At 37.0% G+C, this 13,262-nt stretch overlaps 1 pseudogene; it reads right to left on the bottom strand.

The window, feature by feature from the left end:
- Positions 1 to 6,613: 6,613 nt before the first annotated feature.
- LOC106735658 (heterogeneous nuclear ribonucleoprotein A1-like) lies at positions 6,614 to 7,873 on the bottom strand (annotated as a pseudogene).
- Positions 7,874 to 13,262: the final 5,389 nt, after the last annotated feature.

Genomic DNA, 13,262 nt, shown 5'->3' with positions numbered 1-13,262 from the left:
ACTACCAAAAATCAATAGAACTCCTAGGAGCACTAGATAAACCAAGCAGACCAAAAAACAAAACAAAACAAAAACAAACAAACAAACAAAAAACCTCAGCAAAGGCTTTGAAAATTGAACTACCATAGAAAGCAGAAACTGTAAAACTATATCAGATCATGCATGCTAAACCTACTTAGGTTGATTTCTTACTAAAATAAAAGCATTTAATAGGGCCCAGAGAATAATAAAATAATAGGCAAAATGTCCATGATACTATAAAATATTACCTGTCATACCAAGAACCAGGAAGATCATAACCTGAAAGAGAAAAGAATAAAACTGATAGAAACACTGAGATGGGTACTGGATATTATATCGTTTGAAAATAATTTTAAAACAAGTCCAATAAAATGCTTCAAAAAACAATTGCAAATTATATTGAAACAATTAAAAATAGAAAATCTCAGCAAAAAAATAAAAGGTACTAGTTATTTAACATATGGTACTATTGTACTGAATCATTTGATTTATAACTTTATAACTTAATAACTTCATTTGATCCTCAGGAAAAACCTGTATGGTTGATTTTCTATTCCTATATTAGATATGAGAAAACTAAATTTACCTTAATCCCTGTTGTGGTTTGAGTATCACCATCAGAAGGTATGCTATAACTTGACACCCAGTGCAGCAGTATTGGTAGATGGGGCCTGGTAGGAGATGTTTGGGACATGGTTATGGATACCTTATAATATATTAAGGCTGTCTCCAGGAGGAAGTGGATTCTCACTGATTCACTGATTAGTTTCCCAGAGAACAGTTATAAAGCACATCAGGTGTGTGCAGATTTCTATCTCTTTGCACATGCCCACTTTCCTTTCTGCTTCTCTAGACCATACTGTGGTATAGCACCAAAGGCTGCTTGGAACCCAGCTTAATCCTCTTTGACTTTTCAGGCACAAAAATAAATGTGAGCCCAATAAACCTCTTTTCTTTATAAAGCACACTATCCCAGGTATTCTGTTATAACAATGTAAATGGATGAAAACAACCCCTACTATATTATATCTGATTATCTTTATTAATTTATATTACCTACTTTGACTTTCCTGGCATTTTAATTTGGCATATCTGATAAATAAAAGCAGAGAAGTCATTGTAGGTAGGGTAAAAGAATGTAACCAAGTATGTGGGAGTGGAAATGACTATATGGCATTTAAAGACAGTGAGAAGATTCAGTCTGTGTGAAACAGAGAGTATGTGCTAAGGAGTAACTAGAGACCATAGTAAAGATGTAAGGAGGCATAAGATTTTGAAGGACTTTAATAAGAAAGCAAATGGATAGGCATGGAGAGTTACTGTGTCACTAATTAAGAGGCTAAACACTACAGAAAATATCTCCATGGTTCCTCATCACTGTTTTTTTTTTTTTTTCCCCATCATTGAGCTGAGGTTGTAAGGCAGTCAAGGGAGCTGGATGCCCAATGGTGACAAGTTCTTTCAAGGGGATATGAGAAGTATCAACTATTTTACTTTGACAGAGCATAAGAGAAAGAGAGTATCATCATAAAGTTAGAAAAAATAAATCAGTTAAAAGTTTACCTGACAACTAAAGGCCTAATGTGAGTTCATGTATCAGTTTAGAATAAATGGGAGCCCCAGACATGAGAAGTTTAAAATCTTTCACAAACTCTTCCCCACAGGCATTCATGTGGTAATCATGAGTAAGTTTGGAGATTGGGGAATTAAACAGAAAAGAGATGCAGGATACAAAATCAATATACAGAAATCTGTATATGAACAACAGGCAGACTGAGATAGAGCTGAAAAAAGTTATTCCATTTACTATAGCCACGAACAGTATGATACTTAGGAATAAAACTAACCAAAGAAGTTAAAAACCTCCACAAGGAAAACTACTAGAAGCAAAAAAAAAAAAAAAAGAAAAAAAATTGAAAATGACACAAAAAAGTGCAAGGACATCTCAAGTTCCTGGATTGGAAGAGTTAATATAATCAAAATGGCAATTCTACACAAATTAATCTACATATTTAATGCAATCTCAATCAAAGTACCAGATACATTTTTCACAGATCTAGAAAAGACAATCATAATGTTTGTCTGGAATCATAAAAGACCCAGTATTGCCAAGCAATTCTGCACAAGAAGAGTGGAGTGGGAGGCATCTCACTTCTTGACCAAAAAATATACTACAAAGTGGTAATCAAAACAGAATGATACTGGCACAGAAACAGACAGGTGGACAAATGAAATAAAATGGAGTCCCCAGAAATAAATTCCTAAACATACAGTCAACTGATTTTTGGCAAGGGGTACTAGTCAATCCAGTGGGAAAAGGAAAACCTCTTCAGCAAATGGTGCTGGAAAAAATGGATTTCTACATGCAGAAGGATGAATCTGAACCCCTACATCTCACCTTTGTCAAAACTCAAGTCAGGGTGGATCAAAGATCTCAATCTAACACCTCAAATTATAAAATTGCTCCTGGAAAACACTGGGGAAGCTCTGGGAGACATTGGGGTAGGCAAAGACTTCTTAAATAAGACCCTCAAAGCACAGTCAATAATCCCCATAATAGACAAGTGGGATTACATTAGACTAAGAAGTATCTGTATGGCAAGAGACACAGTAATTAGTATAAATCGATAGCCCTCAGAATGGGAAAATACTTTTGTAAACTATGCATCAGATAGGGGACTGATTACCAGAATACACAAGGAACTCAAGCAACTGTTTGGAAAAAAGACGATCAACCCTACTAAAAGATGGGAGAACGAGTTGAAAAAAGTAACACTCTAAAAATGATATACGAATAGCCAAAAGGAATATTTTAAACGTCCCTCATTGCAAGGGAAATGCAGATCAAAACAACAATGAGTTATCACCTAACCACAGTCAGAATGACTAAGATTCAAAAAAAAAAAAAGATAAGTGCTGGTAGGGGTGTGGTAGGGTGTACACTGCTGATGGGAATGTAAATTGGTCCAGCCACTGTGGAGAACAATTTGGAGATTCCTCAAAATCTACAAATAGACCTATCATATGATCCAGCAATCCCACTCTTTAGTGTCTACCCATAGGACAGAAGAATTCTTCATTGGAAAAGTGCTTGCACATTGATGTTTATTTTGGCACTATTCGCAATAGCTCAGGCATGGAACCAACGCAAATGCCCACAAACAGATGAATGGGTTGAAAAACTGTGGCACATATACTCTATGGAATACTATGCAGGCACAAACAAACAAAAAAACAAACCCTGGTTTTTGACAGAAAGTGAAAGAATATGGAAGAGTTACTGCTGAGTGAAGTAAGCCAGGCTATGAAGGAGAGACATTGTACGTCCCCACTTAATATATACCAAGTGTCTGTACTCTATGACTAAAACTGATTGACTAAAGTATCTAGAAACATGGTAAATGGATGTAAATACCAGATATAGTGTGTGTGAAAGAGTTGTGTCTGAGGAAGGACATTTAGAAGAAAAATAGAGAAGCAAAGCATTAATGGGTATTATCTGTTGAAGATATTTTATAGTTTTAGCAACTGGACTAGGGAGAAATGTTCACATGTTGAAATATTCACTTTGTAAGCTAAGTAATGTGACTGAATGTATAAAAGAAAATGAAATAAAAAATGTAAATTAAAAAAGTATAAGTGCTCTTCTTAATGAATATAACTACTATTCATTTCAATCTCTGCCATTCTTCTATGCCTTTTGCCAAGCATTCAGTTAAAAATGATGATATACAGAGAAAAGGAATAAAAAAGCAATCCATCATTAAGAAGTAAAGAAGTATAGAGCCAGTAGGTGAGGTAATGGTTAAGATACTGAACTGCCACATGGCCAACTTAGGTTTGAGTCTCAGATGAGTAGCTTGACAGTCACACTGGACACATGTGCATTAATGCTCAAAATCCCAGGAGAAGAATGGTGGTATAGTGGTTAAGGTGCTGGACACTCATATGGCCAACTAAGGTTTGAGTCCTGGACCTGGACCTAACACCTTGAAAATCATGCTAGGTACACGTGCATTCATGCCAAAAACCCAGGAGGAGAATGGAAGACAAGTAAATGTGACATGACCATCCCACTGGGGATGATTTCTCATTTTCTCTCTATGTCTCTAAATTTTAACTGAGTGAAGTCAGGATGAATACTAGAGTAGGAATCTCCAAAAATCCTTTCCTCCATAAAAGCAATGATGTAAGAGCCAAAAATGTCCAGAATTATTATTTTAAGAAGTATGAAGATTAACCAAAGTTTTTCAGCAACATAGAGATTAGTTGTATTTTTCAAAAGGCTGAACCTTGGCAATAATGGTGAGCTTTTTAAGATTTAACTCACTTTACTCTCATTTCTTCTATCCTTCTCCATAGAAGACTTGAAACTTGACTTACCTGCAGTTACAGTTGAAAGTCAGAAGGTTGGGAGGGGATGTAATAAGGTTGGAAATCCTAAAAAGCTTTATTAAAAGAGAATTGTCATAATTTGTCACTTCAGGTATTTCCTGGAAAAGACTGCTCAGAAGTCCTGATTGGGCCTAATTAGGGGTTATTTCTTTGCAAAGAGCCTTTTTTCATGGGGCAGTTTGGTGAAAATGGTCAGCTATGATATATCTTTTTTTAGGTTATTGTCATGGGGCACATGCAATCACTGAAAAGAGAGACAGACAGACAGAAAGAAAATGAGAAATCACCCTTGGGGAGATGGCCACACCACAATTCCTTGTTGTCCATTATCCTCTCAGGATTTTGGGCTTGGCATGATTTTTCATTTGCTGGGTCCAGGACTTGAACTGCAGTCAGCAATGTTGGAATCCAACACTTTAACCATCAAGCAATCTGATGACCCCTACAATGTTTTTTAATTTTAATCATAGGCACCTGATATAGTGAGGCAAACGTCAGGCTAATTAATAATAATAATAAAAGTTTAGTCAGTCCTCCATATTCTCGAGATTTGCATTTGCATATTGAACCACCTGTGGATAGAAAATATCGAAAAACTGAACATGTTCAGATTTTTTCTCATCATTATTACCTAAATAGTACAATTTATATAGCATTTATACTGTATCAGGCATCATAAGTAATCAAGAGGTGATTGAAAGTATACAGAAGAATGTGCATAGGTTATATAAAAATAATATGACATTTTATATAAGAGATATAAGCATCTGAGCATCTGTTGATTTTGGTATCTTCAGGGAGTACTGGAATAAAATCCCCATGCATGCTGAGAGGTAACTGTAAAAGGAAGTTCAGGAATGAGAATTCCATGTTGGAGTTTTGGAAAGCTCCAACATTATATTAGGAATCTACACAGTCTCACAAATGTTCATGGTTGTAAATGTGCCGAGGGTTGTGCACATACACAGAAATAACTTAGAAAGTCCTGAATTCTCATCTCTGGGTTACCGCAAGGCTCTGCAAAATCAGTAAGTGATGAATAAAGTAGAATTATCAGTGCAGGAGGAAGGTGGGTAATGGGAGAGAGTGAGAGGGAAGGAGTTGAGGGGTAGAACAAAGAAGCAAAACATTTAATGGACCCAAAATGGAAAGATATCTGTTGGTTATAATTTGTATAGTAATATCTTTTTCTGAACCAATATACAGTGTATTCATGATGGACAAATTCATTTGGAATGCTGTAATGATACACAGTGATTGAACATAAAATAAAATTTAAAAAAATTGTCAACTTCCTGGTTGAGTTTTGAAGGCATATACTCTCCCCCAAAACCCACTCAGAAAACACTAACAACTGTATTGATTCTAGAAACATAAGAATATCTCTACTCAATTTTTAACCAGCTGCTAAGCCAATTGGATAAAAATATCAGTAGCTACACAAAATGGAGAACATAGATTTTTAAAGTATTACTCAAGAAAAGTTCAAAACCAAACAGCAAATAACAACAGCAAGGATACAAACAATATCAAAAAGTAGCAATAATAAACCATGTTAAAGGGTAAAGTAGGATGTTTACATTTTTTACATATTATTTATTATTTTATTTTTTAAAGACACATTTATTTATTTATTTTGGAGAGGTTTTTCCTATAGGGCGCATGCGCTTGCCAGAAAGACAGAGAGAGACAGAGAGACAGACAGAAAGCGAGAAATCACCCCCTGGGGGAGATGGGCATGCCACAATCCCTTCTCCTCCATTCTCCTCTTAGGATCTTGGGCATGCACGCACACGTGTCCGGCGTGAGTTTTAAGCTACCAGGTCCGGGACTCGAACTGCAGTCGACTACATACACAGGAGTCCAGCAACATAGCCATTATGCTAACTGCTGGTCCCTAAAGACAATTTATTTAGTGTCATGATCAGACTGTTACATTTAACAATCAAGAGCACGGGTGCAAAAAATACTACATTAAATCCCTTTGTTGGAATGCTTTACACTTTCCACAGAACAGAAACTAAAATAACCTATTATAAAATTAGTCACAAATACTGTCCTCATATTTTTTGTCCATACACATGAGTATTGTCTAAAACATGTCTTCTCTAGCAACTAGGATCTGCCATCACTGTGCTTGGCTGAGTTCACAAATAAATTATAACCCTGTAGCTTCCCTGTCACTTCTCTGCTTCTCTCATGCTAAGCTTTGTTTCCTTGCAGTTAATTCAAACCTTCTGCCACTGCCATAGCTACTGCTGCTACTGCAATGGCCATAGCCACCTTGATTTCATGGTTTGTCAAAGTATTGACCTCCACCACCATAAGGGCCAGAATTTCTGCCTCCAAAGTTTCCGCTTTTCATAGGTCCAAAATTTGAAGACTGGTTGCTTTAATTGGCAAAATCATTGTAACTTCCACCACCTCCAAAATTGCTTCCATCATTATCAAATCCATTATAGCCATCCTCACTTTCACCATATCCACCACCACCATGGCTGCCACCAAAGCCACCACGACCACTGAAGTTTCCTCCATGACCAAAGTTGTCATTACCAACAAAACCACCTCCTCAACCACACCTGAAGTTTCCAGAACCACTTTCACCTCTTGGGCTGGAGGAAACACTAGCCATTTCTTGTTTGGAGAGAACTTTCCTTACTTCACAATTGTGGCCATTCACAGTATGGTATTTTTTTTTTCTGTTTTTCTTTTTTTGAGAGGTTTTTGCTATAGGGTGAATGTGCTCGTCAGAAAGACAGAGGCAGAGAGACAGCACAAAATCACCCCCTGGGGGGATGGCCATGCTGCAATCCCTTCTCCTCCTTTCTCCTCTCAGGATCTTAGGCATGCATACACACTTGCCCGGTGAGGGTTTAAGCCACCAGTTCCAAGACTCAAACTGCAGTTGACTACATGGAAGTCCAGCAACATAGCCATTACACCAACTGCTGGTCCCCACAGTACGGTATTTCTGAATGACAATCTTACCCACATAGTCATGATAAAAGAAGTTCACAAAAGCAAAGCCCTTCTTTTTTTACTGCCTCAAACAGTCATGACTCCAATCACTTCAATTTGCCCATAATATTCAAATTAATCTCTTTGGTGATGTTCTTAAATGTCTCCTTTAATGCTACCAACAAAGATCTTTTTCACAGTTAAGTGGGCACCTGGTCTTTGAGAATCTTCTCTTGAGACAGCCTTCTTTGGTTCCACAATTCTTCCACCCACTTTGTATGGCCTCGCATCCATGGCTGCACCCACCTCCTCCACAGTGGCATACGTGACAAACCCAAAGTCCCTAGAGAAGTTGGTGTTTGGATCTCACATTACCACCCCATCCATGAGCATTCCTCATTGCTCAAAATGACTCCTTGGTTGTTTCAGAGTTCAACCCTCTTATAAAGAGTCTCCAAAACTGTTCCAGCTCTTTGGCAGACTCCAACTTAGGCATGATGGCAGTGAGAAGAGAGACTTCAAGGATGCCTCTCTGGTGGCATCCACAGGCAGAAAAGAGTTAGGAAATGAACATATCTATCTATATGGTATTATTAAAAATGTCTATTCTTCAAGAAAACTATGAGACATATGGAGAAAAAAATAATTAAAGCCTTTACAAAGGTGGAAACATTTGCCAATAAAAATTGTCCCTGAGAAACTTCAGGCACTGTACTTAATAGACAAAATTTTAAAAGCAGTCATTTGAAATACAAAGAACTAAAGGAAATCATGTCTAAAGAACTAAACAAAAGCATGAGAACAATATCTTGACAAATAGAGAATACTAATAAAAATTAAAATTGTAAAAATGAATCAAATAGAAATTCTGAAGTAGAAAATGCAATAATTTAAAAGAAAATGTTATACTGGAATTTAACAGATATGACAAGGCTGAACAAAGAAATAGTGAGCTAGAAAAGATGTCAACTGAGATTAACCAATGTGAAGTACACACAAACAAAGAATCTTAAAAATGAGCAGAGCCTATGTGAACTGTGAGAAAAAATCATGGGTATCAACATAGGCATAATGGAAGTCCCACAAAAACTGAAGAAAGAAAAGGAGGAAAAGGTTATTTAAAGAAATAATGATGGAACACTTCCAACTCCAGTCACCTGGCCTAAGCGACACTGAGGCAGGGCCCTCCAGCCCCAGCTCCAGGTCCAGGGCCCCCAACCCCAGACACTCTCTCTCTGTTAACAAAGTAAGCTTTTTTTTTTCTTGTATTCTTTTTTCTTTTGTTAATTTCCCACTTCTCCTTACCCCACAGGACTTTCCCCTGCTCTCTAGTAGAGCACACTTCCATCTCCAGCCTTCTAGTCTAAGGGACACAGAGGCAGGGCCCTCCAGCCCCAGCTCCACCTTCAGGGCCCCCAACCCCAGATACCCTCTCTCTGTTAACAAAGACTGCCCCCAGCTCACCAGTAGAGCACACTTCCATCTTCAGCCCCCTGGCCTAAGGGACACTGAGGCAAGGATCTCCTGTCCCAGCTCCAGCTCCAGGGCCCCAAACCCCAGCCATCCTCTCTCTGCTAGCAGGGTAGGCTTTTTCTTTTCTTCTCCTCTTTCTTTTGTTAATTTCCCACTTCTCACCCCATAGGACTGCCCCCAGCTCTCCAGCAGAGCACACTTGAACACCAGACCCTTGGCCTAAGGGACACTGAGGCAGGGCTCTCCAGCATCAGCTCCAGCTCTAGGGCCCCCAACCTCAGTCATAGCACCTGACTTTTCATTTTATTTCATATTCTTTTCTCTTTTGCCTTATATTGTCATCTCCTGCTTATTCTCCACACATCATAAGGGACTAGAAAGGTCTAGAATCACAGTTTTTAAATACTCTGGTATCGTGAGGCTCCCTGGGATCCTCTCTGTTACTTAACCACCTCTGATAAAGGAAAACTGCTCTTTAGACTCCTGAATAGAAGACTCCTCCTATGCAGATCACATTGCAAAACAGAGCAGAAGAGAGATTCAGCACACATCAGTTCACAGCAAAAGGAAAGCACACTTGTTCCTACTGAAAGAAACATTCTCAAAAAAAGTATCCAAAAGTGAATACATCTCCCCATGGCTAGAAGTAAAAAAGGGCCTCAGGTCTGAATAAACCAGGAAATATCTCTCCATCAAAAGAACAAAATAACTCCCCTCCATCTCATTAAAAAGCAGAAGATGTTACTAAAATGTCAGAGAAAGAATTTAGAACATTCATGGTGACAAAATTCTATGAGTTGGAAAAGAAGAGACAAAGAGCTATAGGAGATTAGGAAATCCATCCACAATATTAAAGAAGAAATGGACATGTTAAGATAGAATCAGATGTAACTATTAGAGAGGAAGTCTATAATACAGGAAATCAAAAACTCTCTAGAAAGTATTAAAAGTAGATTAGACAATGCTTAAGATAGAATGTCTGATGTAGAAGGTAAAATCTCTGACCTAGGAAAAAAACACTAAAAAAATAGAGAAATAAAAAAAAAGAAGATAGAATGTCTGATGTAGAAGGTAAAATCTCTGACCTAGGAAAAAAACACCAAAAAAATAGAGAAATAAAAAAAAGAAATGAAGATAATATATGAGAAATACTAGACTCCATTAAAAGTCCAAACATATGAATAACTGGCATACCAGAAGGTGAAGAAACTAATAACAGCATGGAAAATCTATTCCATGAAATCCTGGAAGAAAACTTCTCAAGTCTAGAGAAGCACTCACACATCCAGACCCAAGAAATACAAAAGGCTCCAAATATAATCAACCCAAGAAGATCTCCCCCAAGGGACATCTTAGCCAGATTGGCCAAGTCCACAGATAAAGACAAGATACTAAAATTGGCAAGATAGAAGTAACAAGTGACTTACAAAGGTCATCCCATCAGGCTAATCCAGACTTTTCAGCTGAAACAATTCAAGAAAAGAAAGAAAGGGAAGACATATTAAAAGTTTTGAGAGAAACAATTCCAACTAAGATTATTATATCCTGCAAGATTATCCTTCATGTGAGATAAAAAGATTAAAATATTGTCAAACAAAACCTGAAAAAATTTGCCAAAACTAGACCAGCTCTTCAAGAAACTCTGAGGAGAGTCCTGTTCCAGGAAAACTAAGAATGAACAGCCAGAAATAAGAGAATAAAAGACAACCAAGACAATGGCCAACTTAAAGGTAGGGACAAGTTTGGAAATATTGATAATAACCTTGAATGTTAATGGATTAAATTCTCCAATCAAGAGATACAAACTGGCTGAATGGATTAAAAAACCACAAACGCTCTATCTGTTGCATACAGAAAACCCACCTCATGGATTAAGACATACATAGACTAAAAGTGAAGGGTTGGAAAAAGATGTTCCATGCAAATGGGAACCAAAAACGAGCTGGTGTCGCAATACTAATTTCTGACAAAATAGCCTTTAAAACAAAAACTGTTCAAAGAGACAAATGAGGGCACTATATTGTAGTAAAAGGGTCAATAGTCTAAGCAGATATATCTCTAATAAATATCTATGCACCTAACACAGGGACACCCAAATATGTGAAGGAAAGACTGTTAGATCTAAAAGGAGACATAGACTACAACACACTAATTGTTGGAGACCTCAACACCCCACTCTCCCCTCTGGACAGATTATCTAGAAAAAAAATAGTTGAAGAGATAAAGGATCTAAATGATACCATAAATCAAATGAACTTAAGAGATATCTATAGAAATTTCCATCCAAAAGCCATGAGATGCACTTTTTTTTCACCCCCAAATGGAAACTTTTCAAAGATTGACCACATCATAGGGCACAAAGCAAACCTCTACAGATTCAAAGGCATAAAAACTATATCCAATGACAATGAGGACATGAGTTTCCATAATCTTTGGGACACTGCTAAAGCAGTCATAAGAGGAAAGTTCATAGGAATTAGTGCACATAAGAGAAGATGGAAAGAAGGCTAATGGATCACCTAACATCATGCCTCAGAAAATTGGAAAAGCAACAGAAAAAAAAAAAAAGAAACCTCCAGGAGAAAGGAAATAATAAAGAAAATAATAAAGATCCAAGCAGAAATAATTGAAATAGAAAGCAAACGTACTATACAGAAAATAAATGAAAATAAAGGCTGGTTCTTTGAAAGGATAAGCAAAATCAATACACCACTAGTGAGACTTATTAAGAAGAATAGAGGAAGGAACCAGGTAAATCAAGTCTGCAATGAATATAACAACAGACATAGTAGAAATTCAAAACATCATTAGAGGATACTTTGAACATCTATATGCTAAGAAACAAGACAATCTGGATGAGATGGACAAATTCCTGGAAAATATAATCTACCAAGAATGAGCTAGGAGCATATAAAAAGTCTGAATAGGCCCATAAGAAGCCAGGAGATTGAATCAGTAATAAATAACCTCCCAACAAAGACAAGCCCTGGCCCTGATGGATTCACCTCTGAATTCCAGAAAACTTTCAAAGAAGAGTTAACCCCCCCATTCTGCTCAAGTTATTCTAAAGATCCAAAAGGGAATCTCTCCAACAACTTATAAAAAAGATCATACATCATGATCAGGTAGCCTTTATTCCAGGAATGCAAGGTTGGTTCAATATACACAAAACCATAAATGTAATACACCATATCAACAGGAAAAAAGACATTAAAAGCCATATGGTTATATCAGTTGATGCAGAAAAAGCATTTGATAAGATATGACATCCCTTCATGATCAAGACTCTCAGCAAAATCGGCATAGAAGGGCCATTTCTTAACAAAATAAAAGCCATCTATGAAAAACCCATAGCAAACATAATCCTGAAAGGCGAAAAGCTGAAAGCTTTCACATGAAACACAGGAACAAGACAAAGATGCCCACTTTGTCCATTTTTTCCATATAGTACTGGAAGTCCTCACCAACGCAATCAGAAAAGAGGAAAAAAGAAAGGCATCCAAATAGGAAAAGCAGAGATGAAACTCTCTTTGTTCGCAGATGACACGATTGTACATATAGAAGAAACAATGGTCTCCATGGAAAAATGACTGGAAGTAATATATGATTACAGTTAAAGTGCAGGATATAAAATCAATATACAGAAACTTATAGCATTTCTATATACAAATAACAGGCAGACTGAGATAGAACTGAAAAAAAATTATTCAATTAACCATAGCCACCAAAATTATAAGATATTTAGGAATAAATCTAACCAAAGAAGTTAAAGACCTCCACAAGGAAAAGTATGAGAAGCTAAAGAAAGACATTGAAAATGACACAAAAAAGTGGAATGATGTCCCATGTTCCTTGACTGGAGGAATTAATATAATCAAAATATAATAATCAAAATTAATGTAACCCAAATTAATCTACATATTTAATGCAATATCAATCAAAGTACCAGAAAAATTCTTCACAGATGTAGAAAAGACCATCATAAAATTCTTCTGGAATCACAAATGACCCCGTATTATCAAAACAATTCTACCTGAGAAGAGTGGAGTGGATGGAATCTCACTCCCTGACCCAAAAATATACTACAAAGCCATGGTAATCAAAACTACATAGTACTGGCACAGAAACAGACACGTGGACCAATGGAGCAGAATAGAGTTCCCAGAAATAAATTCCCAAACAGTCAACTGATTTTTGAAAAGGGGTACCAGTCAATCTGGTGGGAAAAGGTAAACCTCTTCAGCAAATAGTGCTGGAAAAACTGGATTTCCACCTGCAGAATGATGAAACTGAACCCCTACCTTTCACCTCTGACAAAAATCAAGTCAAGGTGGATCAAAGATCTAAATATAAGACCTCGAACTATAAAAATGCTTCTGGAAAACACTGGAGAAACTCTGAGAGACATTGGT

This window comes from Tupaia chinensis, unplaced genomic scaffold, assembly GCF_000334495.1.
Source record: "Tupaia chinensis unplaced genomic scaffold, TupChi_1.0 Scaffold000475_1, whole genome shotgun sequence".
Lineage (NCBI taxonomy): Eukaryota > Metazoa > Chordata > Mammalia > Scandentia > Tupaiidae > Tupaia > Tupaia belangeri.
The sequence above is the reverse complement of the archived record's forward strand: the minus strand, read 5'-3'. Positions and strand labels throughout refer to the sequence as shown.